We start from the raw sequence: 11,839 nt of genomic DNA, 5'->3' as shown, positions 1-11,839 counted from the left end.
ATCAAACAATCCTATATATTCAATTTGTGTTGAAATCAAACAAAGTTTAATTTTTGACCCCGATTTTGACTAACTTGAAAACTGGTCCCAAAATCAAAAATTTTAATACATGTTTAGATTTAGCATATCAAAGAACACTAAGAATTCAATTTTTGTTAAAATCAAACTCAGTTTAATTTTGGACCCTTTGGACCTCAATGTGGAGCAATTTGAAAACCAGGCCAAAAATCAAAAATCTAAATACATGGTTAGATTCAGCATATCAAAGAACCCCAAGAATTGCTTTTTTTCGTTGAAATAAAACAAAGTTTAATTTTGGACCCTTTAGACCTGATAAACAGACTTGGGATTCTCTGATATGCTGAATCTAACCATGTATTTAGATTTTGGATATTGGACCATAATAGGTAGATGTCCAATTTATCTAAAAGACTTATAACATACTAAAATGCATAGACTTGTCCATAGTATATATCAGCATTTCGAAAGTATTTTAGTCTAGACCCCATCTAAATAACTATCGAGGTGACCTCCGAAGACTGCTGATGGTCATATAACCGGAACTAAACATAAACATAGATATAAATAGATTGCGAACTCGTGCAATTGGATTTTTCTAGGTCTGTTTGATTTCATACTATAGGTTAAAAAAATATGTTAATAATCGTTTTTACCTGTATAAGAATGAGTTTTTCTAGATCGAACCAGTCAACCAAATGGTTTCCTCTTGTTTCACTTTCAATGCTTTAAAATACTCTTTTCCATTTAATAACTGAATATGCCTAGTTCATGCGTTACCCATCTCTAGCTATAGGGATCAATTAAAATTCTCATGAATATGGATTCAATGGGGTCGAATTATTCACTTGCAAGTGAATAATTTATTAGTGATGTTTCTTTGCTTAATTTGACAAAACTGAACCAAACTGGCTGTTTAAAGCGAATTATTATTTCACTATTTCACTTTCATTAATGATTGAACAAAAATAATCATATTTTATTTTTTTTTATATCTCGTAGCTAATGCCCCTTTAATGTGAACCAATTTGAAAAAGGGGCCCAAAATTAAAAATTCAAATAAACAGTCAAATTCAGTATATTAAAGAACTTCAAGAATTGAAGACTTTGAATTAAACCCCATTGAAATTGGTCAAGAAATAAGCATTTTATACAAAGTATTAGAAAAGTATTGTTTTTGTCCATTTTTTCCTAAACGGTTAGGGCCATAACCCCCAAAATTAATCCCAACCTTCCTTTTTTGTTTGGAACCTTGTAGAACAATTTCAAATAGATCCATAGACTTTCTCAATTTTTTGTCCGGAAACCAGTAAAGATTGCACTTTGTATACAGCTGTTTCACAAGCCACGCCTCTTTTGGGGAGATATATAATATTCATAGATATGTTAATTTGTTTACGTACTGGTTCCCAGATATGATCTCTGTGTTTCATCTCACAGAGACATAAATTGGGAATGTTACCAGTATAGAAAAACATGGTAGCGCCTAAAATTTAATTCTTAGGAGGTCCAAAAATGGAGGTAGGGGTAGTATAGAATTTTAGTATAAGTTTAAACTCTTAGAAGTTCAGGGCATATAAATGTTGAAAATATGTCGCACAGCCCTATATTTTGACCTTTGAATAAAATAGTAGTGCATATCAACTTTCCGTTCTGGGATATAATTTTTCACGAAACTTCACAGTACAAGTGGCACAGTTTTAGCCGCAAAGGGAGTTCCTATGGGAAATTGCATTGTCTATATTTACAGAATTGCAACCTAAAGCCTTGATTTTTCACCCCTAATATCTAAGCAGTTTCAGCCATAACCCCCAAAATCAATCCCAACCTTTCTTTTTTGGTATGAAACCTTGTGGTACAATAACCTAGAGATCCATTCACTTATACACAAGTTATTGTCCTGAAACAAGAATCAAAGCATCATGTATGTTGTGATTCAGCCAATTTTGTAGCTAGTCTGACATTTTTTCTGACCATACTTTCAATAATTATTTTGTTATCTTCATTTCCATAATCTCACTGTAAACTTTCTATTCTCTAGCCAAAAGATGGAGAATTTTGCAATATTGATGCAAATTATTTCGGTATTTCAATTGAAGACACTGTCAGATTTTTTACATCTTTTTTTTAGAAACATTTGAAATTCAATAATTTTGACAAGAATGTTAAGGGAAATCTTCAAATGTGTAGCATATTTTTTATATGCCATTAATAATAGTTGGCTTAATAATTTCCAGAAAGAGGCATTAAAAATGCACTTTCTCAACAACAACAAAAATTAATAACTAACTTTTATCTAAATTGGTGTACATTATTCATTAAGGAAAAAATACATTTCCTGTATTCAAATATACATGTACAAATACCGAATGCTGAGATAAATCCAATTACTGTTAAATAGCAATATAATGGGGAATATACAAATAAATTTATTGCGGAAAATGCTCCGGTAAGAGTTATGCAATTGTGTTTATTGCTTTAACCAAATTACTGATAATTGTAACTTAAATGGACCTACTTATTAACTGTTGTCAGATGATTATGACACTGATTTTACAATTATTGAGGTCAAGATTTTGTGTATTCAGTTAGATGTGAAATAAATTGAATACACAAATTCTTGACCTCAATACCAGTATGATTATCAACGGTCATGATATATTAATATAACTGTGGCCAATTAAGACTGCATTTGAGTGGAGTTTAATCCAATTAATACTTACACCTTTGAGTGTAATTGTTTGAAAATCTTGGCAGCTGTCCATCATACTGGTATTATATCAATAATCTCATTTGTCTAATGCAAGAATGGGAATAATAGCATTTCAAAAAAGTGTGAGAATCAAATCTGATATCAATACACATCTTGAACCAAATTTTGTTCAATGGCTTACAGGAACATAAGATACTGATAAAACACTTTCGTTGTTCTTCTCAACTGCTTAAATTTGATAAATCACATTTTCCACATTAATTAATAAATGGCAATTTAATATAAATTTTGATTTACAAAGGAAATATATGCAAGTGTATATTTAAAATAAAGAAGTTGTTCGCCCAACCTTTTCTTAATTTAAGGACAAATAACATATTAAAAGTTGGCAGTTGATGATTAAAATTGTGTATAAAGTTTCTGCAAGTCATAGAAACACAAAATTATTTTCATGACATGTCTTCAACTTAGAATTTTGCATCATCTCCAAACCGGAGTCATCACATATATCCAGCATGGCTGAATAAAAAATGCTTGATTTTGGCCCCTAATACCTAAATAGCTAGGACAATAACCTCCATAATCAATCCCAACCTTCCTTTTGTGGACGACGTCATTTCGTTATACGGCTGCAAAAATATTGCAGACGTATAAAAAGCAAATATGATCAGAAGAACATAATCCTCCAAAAATAAAAAAATAAGATGTGGTATGATTGCCAATGTGAACTCTCCACAAGAGACCAAATGACACAGAAATTAACGACTATAGGTCACGGTACAGCCTTCAACAATGACCAAATCCCCATACCGCATAGTCAGCTATAAAAGGCCCTGAAATGACAAATGTAAAACAATTCAAATGAGAAAACTAACAGCCTAATTTATGAACAAAAAACAAAGTCTATAATGTCTGAAATCATGTCGTAACTCAGGTTATTAAGCTTGAATGATTTTCACTTTTTTATTCGTGTTTTTGACGAATGGGCAAATCTTGTTGCACTTTAGCAAAATGTTATTCAAAAATGCCAGGTGGGCCAAATCATTTCATATAGTTCTTTGTTGTTATTCTGTAACACACTGTCCCTGGTTAGGGTAGGATGGTTTGGTTGAGTGCTCACAACCATGTTTAACCCACCCGGGTGATTCTGCTCTACTAGTACTAGTGGAACCTGTTTTGGTTTGGCAGATAGATATTGGATATCACATTTGGGGAGATGACAAGGATTGTTTGTGGCTACAAGTGAACCATAAAAGAGGTCATCTGTACTCGATGTTGGTAAACCAAATCATGATGGTGTCTGTAAAACTTCAAACACATGACTTCAACTTTACAATCTTTTGAACCTTGTCCAACCTTCATAAATCTAAGCTTGAGAATGCCCATCAAAAATACCCAATCAACTTTTCAAAGGCCAAGGTCATAAAACTTGGATTGAAAGTTTGACTGGTCACTAGTAGAGGAATTTTAGAACAGGTAGATAACAATTACTGAACAGTTTGAACATATCTAAATTGACTGCGAGCGAATTGTCTGAACAGTACTGAATTTACTGCAGAGGACAATTCTGAAAATTAATTGAAAGACTGCAAATGACTTAATAATTCATTGTAGTTTTTTAAGAGCTGTTCAGATCAGAATTGGTTTGCTAGTGTAATGATCAGATATGGTAGATGTTATCTGAAATAAACGTATCAATTGTATTCTCTTCCCAATGGATATTTTCATACCTTCCTGTGGTCATGATTGGATGTATGGTTAACAAAATATCCCAAAACCCCAAATTTTATTCTATTAATTGCTGCGGTGATCTTAACCTTTGACCCAGTGATTTCAAAATCAATATAAAGGGTAATTTTCTTGGATCACTGGAATGAAACTTTCCCAAAACTTTTCAAACTTGCAGTAGAATTGACTGGGACTTTTTACATACGCACAGGTAGTAACGAAGGTCGTCATATCGAGGAGCGTTTAGTTCAGTGATTTTGTCATAGTTTGGTTAAGTTGGTCATGGTTTAGTAAGGTTACTTCCCAGAACGATTGCGTCAATTCTTTTCAAAAAGAGCAAATAACAAGCATTCTGAGAGTATTGCATGGCAATACATAGTCCCCTACCGGGTAAAAATTCATTATACTGGAACAAAATGCTAACTTGTTCTATAAGCCCGTATGAAAAACATGACACGTACTCCAGCCGGACAGTAGCCGTACTGTAGCCGTACTGAGAACCGTACTTATAATATTCATTTGGACTTTTCTTTGAATTGCTTATAATAGATACCCCGGCTGGACTTTCAGCGAAATTAGCCGTAAACCGGCTCGAAATATTTAAATTAGCAGGAGTCCGGTTCATGAAGTCCAGCTGGACTTTAATAAAAGTACGTCTGAATAAAAATCCAGCCGGCATTTATGGCAAAAATATGGACTCTATAAAGTTCAGCCGGACTTTACAAAGAACGGCTGAACTTTAAAAAGTCCAGCTGGACTTCAAAAAGTGCGGTTTGACTTTTAAAGATGATCTCAGCAGGGGCAAATCCTGCCATTTTCAAAAGAGGGGTTCCTAACTCAGGATTAAGGGTGGGGGGGGGGGGGTGTCCAACCCCCGGAACCCTCCCCCTGGATCCGCCACTGCTCAGTTTTTCTTCAGATGGTTGGTTCTTCTGATTCAATTTGCATCATGCATCCCTTGCTATAATCTGAAAATACAGAAACAACAGATGACATTATGCATATATACTGGTTATTTCTTTTTCTTTTTTGTACTGTCTTACTGGCAAAACCAAGAAATGGGGAACTGAGAAGCTAAATGCTAACTTCTAATAATTTGTGGTTATAATAGCCTAAATAATTTTAAAGTGGCTAAAAATTAAATAAAGTTGGCTTTAAAAATCACTTAAAGTGTAGAAATTAAAAAACTTTCAAAACAACTCAAATAATAACCATTCCTTAATACAGAGGGAATAAAAAATATAACAATACATTTTTTTACATAACCTGATAACAATTCAAAACAGGAAGTGACAGTGACATAACAGACAAGATGAAAATTATTGCATGAATATAAATATTTGATGTAGGTTTTTTATTCTTTTTACTCTTCAAAAATAAGAATTAAGCTATTTATAATATTGTAATTATTCTATTTATATTTTGAATAAAAAGAGCATATCAGATAATACCACCAAAATGGTGGAATTCAATTTATTGTACTTACCAGAATATGCAATCCAAAACACATGCAAACAGCAATCTTCCTAAATAATTTTGTCATTGATGCCAGTCAGAAGGATCCATCTTCTCTATTTAATGTGAAAAGAACTACTTCCAAACATTTGCTTTACACACAATTATGTAAAATTCTCATTTTGTTCAAGAAAGAAGACACATCTTCCTGTTTATTCCAAAATCAAATTGTGTTGTATTGCAATACATGAGGTTGTTTAAGGAGTTGTTTTAAATGTTCCTCTTATGACTAATTGCATGTGCCTTAATTTTGAATATGTGATAGATTAAAAAAAGAAAATCAATTATTAATTTGTTTAATTATGAAATTTTTAATAAAAGTGATATATATATATAGTAATTGCAGAAATATGTATTTCGAAATGTGTTCTCCTACATATGGCCTCAATCTCTGTGGAGATAGTACTTCCTGTGACCTGTCCAGACTGAGGTTAATTGAAAACAGATGGCACATTTCTACAAGACTAACTGCTATTAAATCACTGTTATATGGCTCAAGTTTCTAATTGATGTTAAAGAATTTTCTAAGTCTAAATTCCTGCTCATAAATGAATGTTAATTTTTCTAAGACAAAAATCCTGCTGATCATTTTACAGAAAGGAATAAATTTCCTCAAAAGTCCAGCCGTGTTTATTTTCTTGTCAGCATTACAAAAAGTTCGGTTGGACTTTTAAGAAAATACCGGCTGGCAAATAACCCAAGTATAAGAAAAAGTACGTGTACGGCTCATGTCAGACTGGACTTTTCAAAGTCAGACTGGAATACGTCTCAAGTCCAGCTGGAGTCCAGTTGAACTCCTGTTGAAATTTTCATACGGGAGGGGACGACCATTTGATATTCTGGCGGGGGGGGGGGGGGGGGGGGGGGGGGGGGCAGGAGGATTTTGAAAATAAATAACTCAGCCTTGATAATCACAAAAATAAATGGTTTGTTCTGTGGTATTTCGAAAATAAATAACCTGACTTACAATGTATTGAAAATGAATAACTCGGCAGGTCTTTAAGCCATTTTATAAATGCTATTCGAAAGTATGAGGTGGCACTAGATTCTTCATAAAATTCATCTTTTTTTCAAAAAAAAATTCGGGAAACACTTCCCAAATCTTATATATATAATAAAATATTAATTTTCGCGAACCATTTAGGTCACAGAAATTCCAAAAAATGGCATCAGTAAGGAGAGTTGTACAAATGATGTGAATACACAGAACCCGGATCCAATTTATCTTTTACTAAAAGTATTCATCATTTTCTGTTTTGTATGTACTAACAACATTTCATTTTTCTACAATTTCGATTAAAATATTATAAAACCTGCAGTTCAATAGGTCACATGCCCCAAATAAACATTCCCCGATTGGTCGAACTACTGTGGCCTCGGTGTAAAGCAACGCAAGCCTCGATGTAAAGATCACGCTTCCAAAAATAGAGGTATGTCCCAACTTAACATTCCCCGATTGGTTGAATTGCTGCTCGATAAAAGCAACGGAAGCCTTGATGCAATGAAGAAAAGGGGTTGACAGGATAAACGTAATCGTTATGAATTTTAACTTCATGGTTCTTATGCAAGCAAATTTAATAAACAATGATTTTATACAGTTGTGTTATTGTTTTCACCTTACATAGGGCTTTATTTCTGATCTTATTTCTGTGTACACAATTCTGAATCTACATATTTCACCTATATCAATTTTAGGTAATCCGTTTGGACGATTCCATATACTATTATGTTTTAGGGTTTTATAGCTTTAGTGTCGAGTTGGTGTATAGTATTGAGGGCTATCTGCGAGAAATAAATCCTTTTTTCTGATAGATTAACTAAATTCAAAACCAATATAAAAATAGTTAACACATATATTTTATTTAACTGAGTAAATTGATCGGAATGTGAATGATACATAAACCTAAAATTCGTTTTGGTCTATCCCAGTGATGACATTTGCGCGGGAATTTAGTCCATTGACATCGTAATATAATTTACTTTGGATTGTAATTATCTTTAGATGTAATGTTACAGGATTTAATGTGAAATTATTTGTCTCTTCTTTTATACATTTTGTAGTACACGAGTTTGACGTCAGGTTTGTACACATGAAGTCTCTAGTCTAAAAAAGCCAGTGACAGAACGATAAACAGATAAGCAACTGTCTACCCAGCAGGCACTCAACGTTGATGCAACGTTGAAACAAGGTTGTTTCTCGACGTTGAAACAATGTCAAATTTATGTTTGATTTTGAAAATTGGAATTAACGTTGAAATTTCAACGTTGAAGTTTCAACATCCATTCAACGTTGATTCAAGGTTGAATAGTAGTTGAAAGTATATTAATAAAATTTATTATAAATCTACATACACATTTTTACCTGCTTTCCAAATTTGTGCTGTTGTTAGATGGTAGACAGGCAGCCTGACTGTACATGTTTTTTTTAATGTTTTTTTTTCTCCTCAAGACACATATGAACCAAATAGACAAGAGACATCTTAATAAATACATCAACTGCTACTGATACAACATTCCGTGTTTGTACAAAGTCAATAATCTAGACCAAAAACGTCATATCTTAAGATCCCGTTGGCTTCTGTGTTTCTCATATTCAAGTGTTAAATTTATTGAAACATGTGTATTTAGCTATTAAGAACAAGAAAAACTACAAGAAGGAATAGCTGAAATGATTGTGTGTGTCCACTTGTATTTAAAGATAACTATACATAATTATCTATATTGATATACAAGTGGACACCTACCATTTTTTGATATATTCTTAGTTGTAGTTTTTCTTGTTGTGAATAGCTATAAAAATACAAATCATTCAATGAATTTGATTACACAGTTTGCATAAAAATTATGACATACACTTTATTCCCACCACAGAAAGCATCACAAAACAGAAAGAAGATGTTGAATAGTTCTAAACAATTCTCACAAGTTCAAAGTAGTCCTAATTAAACGACTGACAAATGTTAAGCCCTTCTTAAAAGTAGTATATCCCAAGAAGAGTGAAGACATTATTAGATCCAACGTCTCTTCAGGATGATCGCAATACTTATGAAAATAAGAAGATGCTGCATGACTGCTAACCAGACAACTCTCCACAAATAAACAAATGTCCTTGATTATATATACATGTATATATATATATATTACCCTCACACCTATAATTGGTATAAACCATTAAATGAATACAAATTTACTGAGGAACAATATCAAATTTAGTAATACAATGATGTTTCTTTTGATACAAGATTTATTTTATAAATTCATTTGTTATCTTTGTCTCTTTTTGTCCTTTTTGCATGTCAACTTTCTTCCACCACTTCGAGATCTTTCTGCGGCAGACTTCAAGTTCAAGCAGAAGGAGTCTTTATCAGATATGTGTTTCTCAGTGACATCTTTATACTTTTGCAGTATATTTAAACTCTGGAAAAGATAAGATGATAATAAATATAAATTGTATGTCCTGAAAAGATATCCTAAATTTGAGCCACTTTCAATTTGTTTCTAGAAGCAATAAAAATACAACAATAACGACAAAGCACATATAGTAATAAGGACTTTTTTATAAGGTAATCATTAATAAAAAAAATATACATCAATGTTTACTATTGGTACTTTTTGTTAATGAAGAAGCTTCTACCCTAAATTTGTAAGATTGCAGGTTTGACTATGTAATTGATAACCATGAAAACACTTTACCTATGATGTTTTTTATTGATGACTGCACAAGTCCATTAACACGAAATTGAGCTTTACTAGAATACTTTAGATAAGACAAACATAATATGGTATGTAAGATAAACAAAAATAAAATAAACAACAGATTAAACTTTGAACACAAATGATATATACAGACAAAAAAACTTACCTTTGATGATTTTATAGACTGGAATTCCCAAAACTGAATTTTGATTTTGCTCCACTTGATACATTTCAGCCATTGATTTGTTTGACAAGCTTCTGTAAAAAAAATAATACATGTTCACGATAATGGACTGCTAACATTCAGCCCAAGGTTAATTACACATTAAGGACCAGTACATGATAATGTTTTATGAGAAGGAAGTATATGAATTTTGAATGATAGTATTTACTGTGTACATGTATGTTCTCAATCATGCTAAACGCAATCTATGCTATGTCCTTAATACAGCTTATTCTCTTTGTTGTGTTATATGAGTAATAGTCTACCCTTCATAAATAATTGTCTTTGTCGAATAAACACATATTGTTGAATTTGTGTTTGCCTAGCATGTGATAATGCTATAATTTTTCTTAGTTAACTAATTGCTAAAAGTTTCTAATGTATGTCATAATGTCCTTTCAATGTTATTGTTTTCTTTTAAGTTGTGTCGTCTTTTTGTTTTTAATATTTCTATGAAGTTGTATGATGTTGTCATGTTGATTTTAGAGTAGTCATAATTGAATGTGCGCACATGGAGATGCAATGCTAACCTCATTTCTCGTATTACACAGAGATCACCTGAAGATCAGATAAGGGTCAGACTGACTTGTTTTAAAAATAGAATGACTTTTGTTGAAAGGTTAATTAGGTGAAAAGTTATCAATGAACATTCTATAGTTATCCTCTCATAGCAAGAAATAATACTATTTTGTTGAATTATTTAATGTTATTGTAAAAATAGTATTATGATCGTTCAATACTTTATTGTCCAGTCGGAATTGATTGTTTATAATCGTCAAAAAGTATGTAGTTTACCAAGCCTTAAAGTTAAACCAAACAAGTACACATATATATAGTAAACACTTGGGGAAATTTACCTGATCACAGTAATGTGATCACAGTAATGTAAACGCTTGCGTATCCCCCCCCCTTTTTTTTCTTATTAAAATCTTTAAGAATATTAATGTTTCAATATTTACCTTAACTTTTAAATGAAAATAAATATGCTTTCCACATTAAATGCTCTTAAAAATAGTATAATTGGAGGAAATTATATATGATGATATATTGTTTATTATGGCCCTTCCATGTGTTCTGATCTGTTCTCTGGGCTACAATGTTGACGTTTTATTTTTCTCTAATTGTGCAATATTGATACCAATTCAGAGTTTCTAAATACAATTCATACATATGAAATACCGTGATAGCCACATATAAACATCTACATACCATAATGATACTTGATAAACGGAAGGTTTCTCCTCGACTTCGTTCTTTGTTGTTCTATCTTTTTAAAAACAGGAAAGGTGCGGGTTTAAATAATGCGCATGGGCAATCTTACTTCCTGTTCAAATCCCGCGAAAATATGAACAAAAATAATCCCGAGTTTTGTTAATAATTTACTATTTCAAATTTCTTTACATGTTATCTTTATGTTCAAAATATTCATTAATATTATGTGAAATAAACTAACGCATTCTTTTTCTTTTTCCCTAGAAATTCAGTATCAAACGATTTACCTCCCCCCACATACACACAACTTGAGATTAATAGTTGGTTCTATAAATAGGACCTTTTCAATGTAAAAATGTCATTATGAAATGCGGTCACTGTGTTTAGTGTGATCAGTTGTTGGCAAAAGGTATAAAACAACCCTAACTATTCGTGAATTAGAAGACCATGCATTAGCAGTCATCGACAGTTATTTTTCAGTGACAATTTCAAAGAATTTTTATTTGAGATCTCATTTTATAATATTTTTGTAAAAACTGAAGCTCTATTTTATTCTTTTCTTTATTAATATATACTGCTACGGTTATGCATGTATTGCCTTCAGTTAATGATTTTTTTTATAGGCCTCATATAGGCCTACCATGAGTAAATAAGTGAACGTTTATTCAATGTTGAATCAACGTTCCAATTTCAACGTTGAAATAATCAACGTTAATTCAACGTTGAATAGTTGT

General features: G+C 32.0%; 2 long non-coding RNA genes across 2 annotated transcripts; both read right to left on the bottom strand.

The window, feature by feature from the left end:
- Positions 1-4,944: 4,944 nt before the first annotated feature.
- On the bottom strand, positions 4,945-6,795 carry LOC127728361 (uncharacterized). The gene is made up of 2 exons (XR_007994096.1): positions 5,946-6,795; positions 4,945-5,427 (listed from the first exon to the last, which is right to left on the bottom strand). It is a non-coding gene; the product is annotated as an uncharacterized LOC127728361 (long non-coding RNA).
- Positions 6,796-9,145: 2,350 nt separating this feature from the next.
- On the bottom strand, positions 9,146-11,183 carry LOC127728355 (uncharacterized). The gene is made up of 3 exons (XR_007994091.1): positions 11,103-11,183; positions 9,837-9,928; positions 9,146-9,391 (listed from the first exon to the last, which is right to left on the bottom strand). It is a non-coding gene; the product is annotated as an uncharacterized LOC127728355 (long non-coding RNA).
- Between the last annotated feature and the right edge of the window lie 656 nt (positions 11,184-11,839).

This window comes from Mytilus californianus, unplaced genomic scaffold (assembly GCF_021869535.1).
Source record: "Mytilus californianus isolate M0D057914Y unplaced genomic scaffold, xbMytCali1.0.p SCAF_2, whole genome shotgun sequence".
In the NCBI taxonomy this organism is placed as follows: Eukaryota; Metazoa; Mollusca; class Bivalvia; order Mytilida; family Mytilidae; genus Mytilus; species Mytilus californianus.
The sequence above is the reverse complement of the archived record's forward strand: the minus strand, read 5'-3'. Positions and strand labels throughout refer to the sequence as shown.